The 15,852-nt window shown below is 44.3% G+C and overlaps 1 long non-coding RNA gene across 1 annotated transcript; it reads left to right on the top strand.

Annotated features, from left to right (window-relative positions):
• The first annotated feature begins 1,299 nt into the window (after positions 1-1,299).
• Positions 1,300-12,356, top strand: LOC130403413 (uncharacterized). The gene is made up of 6 exons (XR_008904100.1): positions 1,300-1,497; positions 4,601-4,668; positions 5,087-5,229; positions 9,317-9,389; positions 9,491-9,622; positions 12,303-12,356. It is a non-coding gene; the product is annotated as an uncharacterized LOC130403413 (long non-coding RNA).
• Positions 12,357-15,852: the final 3,496 nt, after the last annotated feature.

Below are 15,852 nucleotides of genomic sequence, written 5' to 3'. Positions count from 1 at the left end.
TGTACCATGTACGTTCTGCAACGTTACCAAGTAAAACACGACAATTTACCCAGTAATTAAGCTGGAACTGTACTGTAAAAGGAAGCCTCGTTTGTTTCCATGGTATTACCAGGCTCTTACCATACAAGTTGTAACTGGTTATTCCCTTTTCCATGCAATCAACACAAACCATATATGTTCTGCAACATCGTTCACCAGCAGTTAAGCACTTTAATTGTTGTTATAAAACCCCAAACCACTGTTGATGAAAGACATATTAAAATTAAACAAAATCAAAGGCTTATCTTTCAAACAATGCATATCTCACAAACAGGCACTGAACACTGAAGAAATCGGACAAACAAAAGAGCCGTCCACATCAACTCAATTTAAATGTTACTGATGGTGTTTTCATAAAACACATGACAGTGTTATGGCAAGTGACCACAAGGAAGACTGCTTCAACCTCTACAATTTGAATTGTGGTGAATGCCATGCAGCAATCTGCCTATGGGAGCATCTTCGTGGTCATTCGCAAACCAATGAGTCCACTCGATGAATGAGAGATGACTCTTTAGTGTCTTCTCTGTGAGGTATCCCTGCAGTCTCCACATCTGGGATTTGAAGGCTGACCAAGACCTGACCAGGTACCTCCAAATCTCCCCTTCAAGAATCAGAAGACAAGAAAATAAACATTAGGACTGTCAATTAATGAACATTTCTAGAACATGTAGAAGTCAAGGATTATTTTGTTTATCAGTTAAGAAAGGATGCTGGTCCTCTAGCCATTGTGTTTGGTCATATTGAAAAGAGAAAAAGGCATAGCCATAAATACAGTTAATAGGACCCCAGATAGCAAGCATACGTTGGCCCTACGTTGGCAAAACGTTGTGAGCCAACGGTGCATATCGCGGGCCTGACGGTGTGAGCCAACGCTGGCCCTACGACATTTTGGCCGCTGGCCTAACGTTGGCACACCGTTGGCATAGCGACGTAACCGCGTCATTTCGGCCGTAGGGCCACCGTTTGACCAACGTGCATTATCCCCCGATGGCCACCGTTGGCTTATAGCCAATTGCCAACTTATAATTAAGGTAGCCAAATTGTATTAATTTGCCTTTACCAAATAATTTGAATTTCCTTTTAATTAAACCTAGCAACAAGAGTTTTGAGTTCAAAAACCCTTCAAACATCATGGAATTAAACCGGAAAGTGTTAACATTTATTAAATACTTGTTGTAATGATAATAATAATAATAATAATAATAATAATAATAATAATAATAATAATAAGAAGAAGAAGAAGATGAAGAATAAATTAATTAAAAATGAATTAAAATCCGAGTCGGTGTGCAGGCGGAAGGCGGGTCACTCCAGGCTGCTGCAGTCGTCGTCACTGTCGCTGCTAGTTGTATCATGATCCAGGATGACCGGGGAAGGACTCGGAGGAGGAAGACTGAACTGCTGGGGACCTGGAATGTAGAAGATCATCGTTAAGCGTACAATTTGGTGACATGGGTAATGTTTGGCTTTCTTGCTTTCTAAATCAAGCTTTTTGTATTAATGCCATTGACTTGAATATTATTCTGTTCAATATCAATGATGAAGCCCTGTGATAGTTTTAGCAGCATTTTCTCTCAACACGTGGCTACTGATTGATGTGCTAACTAGCTTTTTTAATCTCTAGTGCTAGTTAGCTGTTTGCCAAGAGTTAGTGGGAGACTTTCCCACTTCCTTACTAAATTCGTTCAAATTCGCTCATCATCATTGTTCTAAAATTAAAGAAATAGTGTTGAGCAAAGAAGGCAAGTTTGAGGGGAAAATAACATCCAGGGGCGGCGCCAAACGGTTGCTTGCCGTTGCTATAGCAACTCCAAGCAATTACTCAGAAACCCCAGAGCAACCCCTGATTTTTTGTCAAACTCAAACAACATATTTGAAATAATGCCATTTTCCGTAAAATGGTATTAAATAAGTTCAACTAAACCTATGGCCGAATGCGGTACCCGTCACCATACCGACCATTCCTGTCATATGAATCACCAGATTAAGTGCATAATCAGTGAGTAGCGTCAACATTTCAGGGCCGTGACTGGACTGTCGTTCAAATGAACACGAGTCAGCCTGGGACTCTCCTCTCCTCCCCTCCCCCTCACCGTGCCCAGTTCCCGAGCGTTGGGCATGCGCACACTCTGTAAGTGACATGAACGGATTAAAAAAAAACACATACACACAATTAACACAAACTATCCCAAGCAATATGTACAATATTAATTAATTATTATTTAATGTACATGAAACAATAATTTCATTAATAGCATAGTCTTACGAAAAATAAATAACATTTCAAATTTGCGGACATCTCGCGGCGAGATTATCAGTCAGAGATGTTCGTTGCCGGCTCGTTGGCGCTTAAAAAATATGGACAAGTTTTTACTATTTCGAAAGAAATCAAGTTCAAACACGACTCGCGATGGCGAGGCTGAGGATGGGCTCGTTAATAGCCAGACTTGTGTTGGACTTGGCAGTTGTTCGGAGGGGGGTTATGCTGAGGTCAAGAAACGGAAGAAAATATTGTAGCCTACACAGTTCTGAATTAGCAATACAATGTTATCACATGCTTGCTAGCAATGTTGGTGTGTTAAACCGTATGGATTAAAGTGGAATATTGCAAGAAGTCCTGTGATCAAGACATCGATTTAAGGTAGGCCGTTTGGTTATTAAGTTTGCCCGTCGCAGCATATTGACTTGGGGCCCATGTGATTTTGTTTTGAAGTAGAACTAGATTATAGGTTTGGCTCATGCCAAAGGATGGGTTTATCGTAGCCTGGTATGATCCGCCCTTAATAGAAGTATTATGAAGTATAATAGTATCAACAATAATAGCAACTATTGTATTAATGTTCCACATAGGCCTACATTTGAGACGTATCGCGCAACTAATGTGAATGCTTTGGAATGTACCGTGGCGACGGTGGGTCTGAGATGTGCAATTCACCACTATTGACAGGACAGCTAACCTTGTAGTTGGGGGACTGCTGACGGGCTGTTGATTGAACTATGTTGTTTGTTATCGTGTGGCCGCAGTGCCACCTGGACTAGCAGTGAATGTGTACATGCCGCTGGGCTATTTTCATGTTGGCCTTCTTAAAGATCTTCCTATATATTGTTCTATGTCTTTACGTCTTTATGTCTGTGCGTGTGTGAGGGAGAGGGAGAAAGATAGCGCACGTTGAACTGTCAAATGATACGATCACACTCAATCACAGTGGTGCGATTAGTCTGTGTTGTTACTGTACTGTAAACTTGCCTCGTACGGGACCGCAACCACCCCAACCCGTGCCGAAAATGTCTTCCCGGCCGTGTCTCTGCCAAATTCAGGTGTTTTGATCAAGGTTTTTTTTTTTGACCAGCAACCTCTTGAATTCATACAGCAACTGTTAAGCAACTGCAACAAATTATTTCTGGCGCCGCCACTGATAACATCCCTGAGACCGACGTCGTACAGTAGCCTAGTTATGCTATTTTGCAACCATGCTTTTGGCGATAGCGGGAAAACATGCTTTCTAGATGCAAGGAATATGGCTATATGGGCTTATATTAGAGGGCAAATGTTAAAGAAATACAAGTCAGTACATGTACCCACCATTGACTCCAAAATGATACTCTACTACAATTGCCTATTGAACCGAGTAACCCCTGACTGCAGCCCGCAGATCGAGGAGGAGCTAAATGTGGGCGGGGTTAAACGTTTAACCCCGCCCACATTTAAGGAAAATTCCGCGCAGCATCATGGACTCAGACGGAAATACGTTCTCCCGCTTTCTGCAGAACTCAAGTGCCCCTGACTTCAGCCCGCAGATCGAAGAGGAGCTAAATCTGGGTGGGTCTAAACGTTTAACCCATGGTTTTACCCTCTCGGGCGCCATCTGGTGGCGGAGATCCGGCAGCACATTCTCAAACATCAATACAGCACAGCACACAGCACGATGACTTACTGTTCGTGTATAATGTACACGAACAGAGAGCGGCAACTTACCTCTAGGCAGAAAAGCGCGCAGTATCATGGACTCAGACGGAAATACGTTCTCCCGCTTTCTGCAGAAAGCGGGAGAACGTATTTCCGTCTGAGTCCATGATGCTGCGCGGAATTTTCCTTAAATGTGGGCGGGGTTAAACGTTTAACCCCGCCCACATTTAGCTCCTCCTCGATCTGCGGGCTGCAGTCAGGGGCACTTGATTGAACCACACGCTGAAGTCCACCTCTAAAACTTTCACATACATAAGTAGTTTCACCTCCTCTCTTTGTTCTCACATGCCACATGCTCACACCCCACTCAAAATAGTGTTAATTGTACTCTTTGGTCAGTAACATTCTCAGAGTTAAATGTACTTATTGTGTAACCTATTAAGAGCTGTAAAGTTGAAACTGGCCACATTCAGAATTGACACCGATTTTTGACTCTGTTAGAGTAATTTGATTCTCCATGGTGTTGTAAATAGTCTATCTGGATTTATTTACTAGTAAATTACTTAAAGGTGCACTAGGATGGTGGATTTCAGGGTCTGGTTCAACAGAAAATCAAACACCTTGAAGAATAACTTTTAAATTCCATGTTAGGTAAAGCTCCAACTGTAAAAGGTTCAGCACATCCCTCTTGGCCCTCAAACGCTTCAAGAGAAAGCTATGTAAGTCTCATTTCCAGTATTTGATTGTTTGCTGTTCATGCATACCTTCATGCACTCTGCTTTCTCTCCTCTTTCTTCCTCCACTCCGGTCACCGCTGCACTTCAGCCAGTTTTTAATAACTGCCTCGCAGTCGCTGGCCGAAATGTTCTGGCTAGCCGATGCACCTAAACAGAGAAAGTGTATTTATTTAGTTTATTTAACATTGATTTATTGAGGAGGAAAGATCCTTTGAGATTAGTAATCCGTTTTTCATGTCCTGGCCAATAATACAATGGTACAAAGTGCATTACAAGTGTTTAATGACAAGATGCATGCAGTACACTCCATGGTTATTCAAAATAAATGAATCCATTTCATAATTCATAGCTCAATGAGTGATTTGTTTACATACCTCTTACTGCATTGCACACCTTGTAGGAGGCAAAAGCCAGCTTCTTCCCTCCTCTGCCAAGCCAGTTGAATTTCAGCGCAAAGTGGTTGGTGAGGATGTGGCGAAGGATTCTTCGAACCGCGTCACCAGGATTGCAGCCCCCAAGCGCACTAAGGTGTGCTGCCTGCAGGTAAGAATGGAAAGTAATGTTTTAGAATAACTTATTATGGCTTATAGTCAGCATACCGTTCAAAATGAACATCTTTGGTAATGCGAAAAGTTCATTAAACACCGCACACTGGATACTGTTATTTTTTCTCAAAGGCGTTTCGCCCAATGCGTCTTCAGGTTCGAACCTGAAAACGCATTGGGCGAAACGCGTTGTTCGCTCCTAAAATAAAGAGAAAAAAGAACAGTATCCAGTGTGCGGTGTTTAATGAACTTTTCATATTTGATCACGTTTTCCTGCCTAACACCTGCACCTGGAAAGCTGAAAGGTTGTGCACAAGGACTTTCATGCACTTTGATCTTTGGTAATGCATTGTAGCAAAGAATTGAAATATATCAGTATTATAGAAGTCATGACTATACCAGGGCCTTTTCCTGGGATTTCTCCCTCAGAAGATCCTCCACCCTTTGAAGGTCTTCCTCGCAGTTCATTGGGAACTTAAATTCCTCAGAGAGTGTCTGCTGCTGCTGCTGATGTAGTTTTTTGCCTAGTAAGGGCCTGGAGGAGGAGGTTGTTCTGCCTCACCAAGGCCTTCAACTCCTCCACAGCAGGCAGGAGTGCATGATCCCGTTCTACAGGACAGAAAAACATCATGACTGTCATGTCAAGAGTAAGACCCTTTGCTAAAATTAACAGACTTAAGTTTAAACAGATTTTCAGTATTGCTGTGTAAGGCCAGATGTTTGTGTACCGAATTGACTTTGAATGTTGCCAGAGATCTGGGCAGAGGCCTGTTCAAGAGCAGCTGATGTGTGGGCAGCAACTGTAGGCAAGAAGATGTATATTTATAATCAGAGTAGTCAGTGTATTGAAGTTCATTACATTCAAATTTCCCAGATTCGAGGCATTCAAAAAAGATAGTGAGTAGAATAGCAGAATTCAGATTTGGAATGATGTGTTATACCTTTATGTATGTCCTGCTGTGATGATCTAAAAGCAGGTGGGGAAAGCAGGGGCTTGTGGAGGACTCCTTTTTTTCTTTTTTCTTAGCCCTATACATTGGAACAGTACAAGAGTATGAACAACAACAGTTTTGTAAGACCGCAAACTCGCCAATCACAAAATGTCTTCATGTGAGTGATAATGCATGGCCATCATGCATCATGCATTATTAGCACTGTTCTCCTCATCTGGAAACTTTTATCATAAACTGCAAACCCTTCTACTCCCCCCGTGAGTTTGCTTCATTCATTCTGGTCGGTGTTTACATCCCACCGCAGGTAAACGTGCAGGAGGCACAGTGCCTGTTAGCCGACCAGATCCTGAGTGTGGAACAGACAAACCCGGACTCCTTAGTTATTGTTCTTGGGGACTTTAACAAAGGCAACCTCAGCCACGAACTCCCCAAATATAAACAGTTTATTAAATGCCCGACCAGAGAGGAGAATATTCTGGATCACTGCTACACCACAATAAGCAGTGCATATCACGCCGTCCCACGCGCTGCACTGGGCCTCTCTGACCACGTCATGGTCCACCTGATCCCCACATACAGGCAGAAACTCAAGCTCTGTAAACCTGTTGTGAGGATATCCAAGCAGTGGTCCAGTGAAGCGGTGGAGAACCTTCAGGCGTGTTTTGACTGCACCGACTGGGATGTGTTCAGGTCTGCCACCAACTGTCTGGACGAGTACACAGAGGCTGTGACGTCATACATCAGCTTCTGTGAAGACTGTTGTATTCCATCACGAACCAGGGTGAGTTATAACAACGACAAACCCTGGTTCACAGCCAAACTCAGGAACCTACGGCTGCAGAAGGAGGAGGCGTTTAGGAGTGGGGACAGAGAAAGGTTTATAGAGTTAAAGTATGCGTTTAGCAAGGCGTTGCGTGAAGCTAAACGTCAGTACTCTGAGAAGCTCCAACATCAGTTCGCAGCCAAAGACTCTAGATCTGTTTGGAAGGGGCTCAAGCAGATCACCAACTACAAACCAACCCCCCCTCGCTACATCAACAACCTGCGCCTTGCAAATTAGCTAAATGTGTTCTACTGTCGCTTTGATAGGCAAAGGAACAGGCCTGACACCATCCCCCACGACACCTTCTCCCAGCCTCATCCCACTGACTCCCCCACCACCAGCTCTACAGAACCTCCACACCTTCAACCCTCTGTGTCCCCCACCTCCCCCACCACAGTGACGTCTCTCTGCCTGCAGGAGTGGGACGTCCACAGGCTCTTTAAGAGTCAGAACCCCCGCAAAGCAGCCGGCCCAGACTCTGTCTCTCCATCCACCCTGAAGCACTGCGCCGACCAGCTGTCTCCAGTGTTCACGGACATCTTCAACTCCTCGCTGGAGACCTGTCACGTGCCAGCCTGCTTCAAAGCCTCCACCATCATCCCCGTCCCCAAAAAACCAAGGACCACAGGACTCAATGACTACAGACCCATCGCCCTGACCTCTGTGGTCATGAAGCCATTTGAGCGCCTTGTGCTGCCCCACCTGAAAGCCATAACCGTCCCACTCCTGGACCCCCTGCAGTTCGCCTACAGAGCCAACAGGTCTGTAGACGATGCAGTAAACATGGCTCTGCACTACACCCTCCAGCATCTGGACTCCCCAGGAACATATGCCAGAATCCTGTTTCTGGACTTCAGCTCTGCCTTTAATACGATCCTCCCAGCTCTGCTTCAGGTCAGGCTCTCCCAGCTCCACGTGCCCGATTCCACCTGCAGGTGGATCACAGACTTTCTGTCTGACAGGAAGCAGCGTGTGAAGCTGGGGAAACATTTATCGGAATCCCAGACCATCAGCACCGGATCCCCCCAACGCTGTGTTCTTTCCCCTCTGCTCTTCTCCCTGTACACAAACAGCTGCACCTCCAGTCACCAGTCTGTCAAGCTCCTGAAGTTCGACGACACCACGCTCATTGGGCTCATCTCTGGCGGGGATGAGTCCGCCTACAGGTGGGAGATTGACCATCTGGTGACCTGGTGCAGCCAGAACAACCTGGAGCTTAACCCTTTAAAAACAGTGGAGATTATTGTGGATTACAGGAAGAACCCAGCCCCATCCACCCCCATCATCCTGTGTGGCTCCCCAGTGTGGAGCTTTCTAGATGCAAGGAGTCCTGCCCCTTCCTGGGCACCATCATCACCCAGGACCTAAAATGGGAGCTCAACATCAGGTCCCTCACCAAAAAAGGCCAACAGAGGATGTTCTTCCTGCGCCAGCTGAAGAAATTCAACCTGCCAAAGACTATGATGGTGCACTTCTACACTGCAATCATTGAGTCCATCCTCACCTCATCCATCACTGTCTGGTACACTGCTGCTACGGCTAAGGACAAGAGCAGACTGCAGCGTATCATACGCTCTGCGGAGAAGGTGATTGGCTTCAACCTTCCAACCCTCCAGGACCTGCACAGCTCCAGGACTCTGAGGCGGGCACGCAAGATTATGGCCGACCCCTCCCATACTGGTCACAGTTTATTTGGAACTCTCCCCTCTGGCAGGAGGCTGCGGTCCATCAGGACCAAAACGTCCCGCCACTTGAACAGTTTCTTCCCCTCTTCAGTTGGGTTCCTTAACAAGTCCCAGGACCACCACCCCCACTGACTGACACTGACTCTGGCACTCATACCCATCACCAATATGTAAATTCTTATATTATTGTATCTTAAATTCTTAAATTCTTGTATCTTTACTTTAGTTTTTAATTTATTTATTCTATTTGTTCCTTTTTTAATTGATTGCTTATGTTCCTGCTTGTTTATATGGTGTTATATATATATATATATATATCTATATCTCTTCTTCATTGTTATTGTCTTAATGTATGCACCCTGATCACCAAGCCAAATTCCTGGTTGGTGTAAAATCCTTCTTGGCAATTAAATCCTTTCTGATTCTGATCTGTAATCAGACCTTGTATGCTTCTCCCCCTCATCTGCAGGCACAGTTTCTTTCAGCTTTGAGGAAGGGCTGCATTAGAAAAGAAATCACTCAATAAGCATGCATTGTTTTGTGTAGCTGATGGTTTTCATAGTATAGATTACTGCACAGTGCTTACATTCTCCTTCTTTTACCCCCTTCATCATCTGATGTCAGGGTGCTCCTGGTTTGGGCTTTTTTCAGGTTCATACACGCTGCATCATAATTGGCTGTTGAAGACAACAATGAAGTGAGTAAAGCTTTTAAAGCCTAAGGGGAGAAAAGTGGTACATCCTACTTTTGTCTGTCTCACCAAAGGTTTTCACCACCTCCACAAAAAACTCTCCCCAGGTCTCATCTGGCATAGCGCTTTGGATGACTGCAACTTTCGTCCGCTTGGTGTCTTTATACGGTGGCCAAAAAGACACCTTGCCGTCCAAACTTAGCCACGAGCAAGGCACAACCTCCACCTCGTTTGACTCGGTAAAATGAACTACCGCATACATCTAAACAGAAAATACATTTTGAAAAAGTTGAACACATTGAATTTAGATAACCGATTTAATTGATTGAAATATGAATCATTTTTAAATTAATTTAGTTGTGGTTGAGTGGAACTGCCACAAGTTTGTTCTTGTATTCTAACGTGACCATCTTAAAGTCAACATCTTTAACGGCAATTGACGTGGTCTCTTCTGCCAGGTTCCCAACCACAGCTGTCCCCAGTGCAGTTGAATCAACAGGGTGGTTGAAAAATGGACGTTGGTCTAAATATTGCCTCGCCACAAAAGACATACCACCAAGTGTCCTGCTAATTGCCTCTATTTTAAAAGTGGCACCACCACACGAAACTGTGTTGTTCCCATCCTTTGTGGACAGGGTAAATCTATCAGTGGCGTACTGTGTTGTTGAGGGTGAACTTTGGTTATGGGAAGATGGACAGACTGGGTTGATGCTTGATTTTTCCGTTAATCGTTTAACAATTTGTTGTAATGTCTGGTTTGGCTTTCTAATTAGTTTCTTTAATTTATACAAGAAATTTTCGAAGGGAAAGGCTGAAATTTGGGGTAGTGGGCCATATTTTCTAACATCACTTGCCAGGTGGATCAAGCTGTGGACGTTATACACCAGAAAGTCCCCATAGATGGCGTGAAAATTCTGAACGAACACTACCAGGAGATTTTCCGCATAGTCACAATAACGGTGGTGGAGACGGGGGGAACATAAAATTGTTATTGCTACGTGGAGTAAAAGAAAATGTTGATACATGTGTTTTGGTAGGTTTTTTTTTAATGCAATGGGGCCAGTGTATAGTAAAAAAGTCCTAAATTCAGTGGCCTTCCACCGATCAACCTCACGGAGGGACCTTCCCTTGCGTCCAAACTCCTTTGGCAGCCTCTTGCCCAATTTGATTAAGTTCTCCGAAATAATGCAGATGGATTGACTCCCAATGCGGGTTGGAAGGGGCCCTCTCTGCCACAGCCAGATCAACTTTCTCATCACTCCTAGGCACACCAGGTGCATAAAGTCCAGCACAAATTGGGTCACCAAGCCTACATCTAGGTGTTGTAATGGACTGTCGCCCTCTTTGTGATGTTCCTGGTTGACTTATGTGGCAAAACTGTCATCGGTTCTGAGAACCGCATCTGTTTCGGAGTAATTTAGGCGTCGGTTTGCCCATGAGCCCTCTTGCATGCACCTTTCGCAGCCGTAATAGGAATTGTGTGCTTTTATGTTTTTTAGAAATGCCCTTGCCGGTGCATCACAGACAAAACAGGAAATTTCGATTTTAATTTTTTTTGACTGATACTCCAAGCCATCAGATGCAAGCTTCCCCATCTCTGCCACAAAGTCAGAGAGGTACTCGCTTGCATCGTTGGCTTGGAGTATCCACAATATAAACCAATTAGAAATGGGGATCTAATGGGGTCCTCTTCAATTAGTGCAAGAATTGGCCAAAATTGCTGGCTGCTGCTTTTAAAAAGGGGCAGGCCATCCACATTTATTTGTAGTTTTAGTGTTTGGTTTTTAGCTAAGTCCTGTTCTTGCATTCGGCCCAAGATCCCTTTTGCCACACCAAAATAGTGCATGTTCCCCCCAGCTTTTGGTACTATCTCCGCATAAGTAGGGGTTGACAGGAGATTGCGGCCGTCTTTTGGCAGTTTGGAATCTGAGAAGTGCTTGCGAAGCACGGAGAGCAGGCTGGAAATGTGGGAAATTGGTGTATTTGTTGTGATTGCCCATTCCTTGAGCTCATGTCTTAAGTCCCTTTGAAAACTGCCCCCCTCCTCTGAATCTGAGCCACTGCTAGAGCTCGACAAATCATTGAACTCCCAGTCATCCTCGCCAGAGGAGGCGCTCTCCTCTGATGCCATTACCCAATCCCCATCTCCGCTTTCGTCGTCTTTTTCTATTTCGGTGTAAGCTGGGACACTTGGTGGTGTGTCTGCGCCAGCGGCCAGGTTAAAGTAAGTGGGCCCGCTAGCATGAAGCGCTGCCAACGCAGCATCCGCTCCTCTTTTAACATGCCTTCGCCTACCTCTTTGATAAAATTATTTTACTCTCTGCCATTTTTTGTAATTTTGCTGTCGTAAGAGGTAGGCTATAATTGAATTATTTTGTAGCGGCTAGACGGTAACCCGGCTGGCGGCTAGCTAGCTACAGTTGTTAGCGAATTTGTTGACAACATTACGACTAGCGCTAGCAATTTAGCCGGTACTTTGTCAAACGGGTTGGGTCTGCCTTACCTTGGCTAAGTGAACCGGTTTACTTGTTTTTTTTTTGGTATTGAATGCCGTGTTTACTGGACGATGTGAAGTTGTCGGCATCAAATGTGGTTGTTGGCAGGCAGCTGACGGTTATTTTTTGTTGTTATATGCTTTGTTGACGGTTATTTTTTGCTGTTATATGGTCGCAAGCTTATTGCTGTTTTTGTTGCATATCATATCAGTTTGGACCCGTTTCTCTAAAAAGAAAACATGCTACATCAGGGGTCCTGTACTGATGAAGCAATATTGTAAGCAAAGCAATAAAGTAGTGTTATCAGGGTAGCACCAGTGCTATCTTGTACTCATTTCCCTAATATGTGGTTTATCCCCCCCCCCGGTTTATCTGTCCCTACTCCCCCAATCCCTTAACCTCCCCATCTACCAATACTTTTCAGTTCCCATCTCTCAGACTTACCTGATCCTCCATCCAAACTCTGATGTTGGAATCCATGCTGTCCAGTCCATGTGAAGAGCACAGGAAGGCTTGTTGCTGCACACTTAATAGTAAGCTGTGTGTGTGTGTGTGGTAGAGAGAATGATGTGCGCTCCAGGGTTTGACATTAGCTTTTTAGCAACTGTTGTGACTTTTCTTTCCAAAGACTTACCTGTCAAAGTGAACACTGAGACTGAAATTGTTTCTAGCCACAACCAAGTTTTACCAGTGCTTTGCCGGTTGGCAGGTGCCAATGTCAAGCCCTCATGTGCGCCCATGACTGTGTTTGACTGTTGATGAGCATGTATTGATATTAATCTCTCCTTATTCCATGTTGTGTACTGTGTCTGATTTTACTCAGGTAGGGTATCACCATATGTCTGGTTGAGCTCCACAAAAGATCTCGTCTGGCTCAGCTGTTTGAAGCGCATCTACCTAAATGAGTCATTGTAAGGTGGTCTCCCTCTCTCCCTCCCCACCTCTCTCCCTCGCCACCTCTCTCCCTCCCCACCTCTCTCCCTCCCCACCTCTCTCCCTCCCCACCTCCCTTATCATTCCTAGGCACACCAGGTGCAAAGTCCAGCACAAATTGGGTCACCAAGCCTACATCTAGGTGTTGTAATGGACTGTCCGCTTTTAAAGCCTAAGGGGAGAAAAGTGACCTGGGCCCTCCTGCATGCACCTTTCGCAGTCGTAATAGGAATTGTGTGCTTTTATGTTTTTTAGAAATGCCCTTGCCGGTGCATCACAGACAAAACAGGAAATTTTGATTTTAATTAGAACAGTAACCCGGCTTGCGGAGGTACCTTCCCTTACACCCAAACTCCTTTTCTGTACATAGTTTCTCATTTATTTATTTTGTCTGTTCAGTCAAATTGCAAAGATTGTATTTATAAATTGCATTTCATTTTCATCAGTTGTTTGCACTGACATACACATGACAATTAAAACTTTCGTTGTACTATTTTATACATCAGTGTTTTGCCTTTTTTTCTTGCTAATGAAACATCTTAGCCTGCAGTGAGCAGGGTCGATCAATCGTTGTGTTTCAATGGGGTTCTTTGCTCTTTATTCCACTGTTCCCAACCAGGTCAAATGCAATCTCTCCATATAAGCCATTAACCTCACCATTTAAATCCATACGAAAACACCTGAGATTAATGCTTGGGGGAAAGGGTCCCATTGTGAAGAGGGCCAACAAAGGTGTTTATAATTCTTTTGACAATTATGTATCAATCTGTTAAATTAAAATCGTTAGATTGGTTTTGCAGGTAAGTGAACAGCCTGACTGCTTTGAGCCCTCAAACTTCAGCTACACTGTTGTGATGGTGGTTTATGTTCTACTGTAGCATACAATAGACCTACATAAAGAAGGCATTAAAAACAAAGGTGTTGGGGGGGGGGGGGGGTCTTGCATCATGTGTGCTCACTGCTCAACATACAGCATGCTATTGCTGAAATGGCTGTTTTTTTTTGGGGGGGGGGGGGGCTGCACGCTGTACCTATTGGGTTTTACTTTTAAGATCAATTGCTCCATGTTCATTAACTTGCACGTCTGCCTAAATGAAAGGGAAAGGGGAAAATCTTTTTCAGATGAAAATGTATAACATTTCTGAAAAGTAAAAAAAAAACTACAATGGTACAGCTCAAACGGGCAGTCATGGGTAAGCGGTTAGGGTGTCAGACTTGTATCCCAGAGGCATAAATGCAATTTCGTTGTGTGCAGTGTTCACTTGTGTGCTGTGGAGTGCTGTGTCACAATGACAATGGGAGTTGGAGTTTCCCAATGGGCTTTCACACGTTTCACACAAATGTGCTTTTTTTTCTGGGAACTGCTGTACCTATTGGTTCAGGCTGTGTTTACAATCATTGCTTCTGTTACAATATACAGCATTGCCTGCTCTATATTCAACTGAGCCAGCTCAAATTCAACCTCAATCCATCTATCACACATGTAAGCAGCCTGAGAGCTTGTTGGAAAGTGTACCACTGTGTGCCTAAAGGTGTTCATAACTGTTTTGCCAGCATAAAGAGTTCAAAGTAGGCTAAAGGAAAAACATGTAGGCCTACCCTACTGTGAGGGTTATAATTCATGCCAAGCTTGAGGTCAGTTGTTTGACGCCAAAAGCTTGGTGTTGGGCCAACGATGGAACAATAGTGGGTTGACGTTGGAAGTCCATGGATTAAAAAAAAGGTTCAATTCCACAGTGCTGAGTTAAAATGTTTAGAAAGTGAGCATGAAAAAAAATACAAACACACAAAAAAAATCCTCTAACTCTTGATTTTTTACGTCGGCTTTCTGACCAAACGCCAACGCTCGCTGCTGCTTGAGGTTGGGCCAACGATGGCCCAAGGGTGGTTTGACGCCAAAGCTTGGTGTTGGGCCAACGATGGCTAGGGATGGGAATTGATAAGAATTTCAAGATTCCGATTCAGATTCCGATTCTGCTTATCGATCCGATTCCTTATCGATTCTCTTATCGATTCTCATTGGGTGAGAAAATAAGTATAAATGTGTTTGTTTGCATTACATCTCTTTAATATCTGATCAGAAGTGCTTCTAGTATTAGGAAATTGTACATTTTCAAATCAATTGGTCTAGACGAAAAGATATATGTTTCGCTTTTTAAGCCCAAATGCCATCATTATGTGCCATACAACTAAAAACACAGACTGAAAACAGCCAAGTAAGAGCTTGTGCCTTTTGGAATTCTAACAGTGCTCATTTGCATTCAACTTGTAACAAAATTAAACTGACATAAACAAAATGAAGCATTGATTAGACAGAGATGTATTGGATGGGCCTACCTAATAAACCGTTGGAACACACAAGACCGGAAACCATAGCAATGCCGGTAAACAAACCCCGAGAAGCCCAATCCCTATGAGAGCCCCCCACTCTACGGCCATCCGGAGGCGACAGAGCTGTTGGCCGTGATATTATATATACAATTATAATATAGTATATAATATATTATATACTATTATATATCGAGCTCCGGGAGTCGCAAACTGCAACAATCACTTTCTCCTCCATTCCGCGGTTCACCCGGACTGCACTGCACTGAGTTTGACGGCTGAACGCGGATTGGCTGTTACGTTACACATGTCACTCAGTTATCACGCTGTTGAACGCTGATTGGCTGTCATCACGACAAAAAACTCGTGATTTTTTACGCCAACACTTGCTGCTGCGGAAGCCGAGGTTGGCATGAGGGTGGCCCAACGTTGGAATTCCACCGCCAACCTTTCCAACCAGTCGCCAACCAATGCCGCAGTTGGGCCAACGTGTGCTTGCTATCTGGGACGGGAGGGGACAGGCAGTTAGCTCCGGTTAGCCCTTTAGCATCGAGCTAGCGGAGCTTCTGTCATTCAAATAACTCGGACATGTTGTTTAAAACCTATAGCACCCAATTTATTAAAATATCCGGATTTAATCGGGCTCTCTCCCATAAGTACAGTTAATAGGACGGGAAGAGACAGGCTCTGTTAGCCCCGGTTAGCGCGATGCT

This window comes from Gadus chalcogrammus, chromosome 14, assembly GCF_026213295.1.
Source record: "Gadus chalcogrammus isolate NIFS_2021 chromosome 14, NIFS_Gcha_1.0, whole genome shotgun sequence".
Taxonomy (NCBI): domain Eukaryota; kingdom Metazoa; phylum Chordata; class Actinopteri; order Gadiformes; family Gadidae; genus Gadus; species Gadus chalcogrammus.
This window is presented reverse-complemented; position numbering and strand designations above follow the sequence as displayed.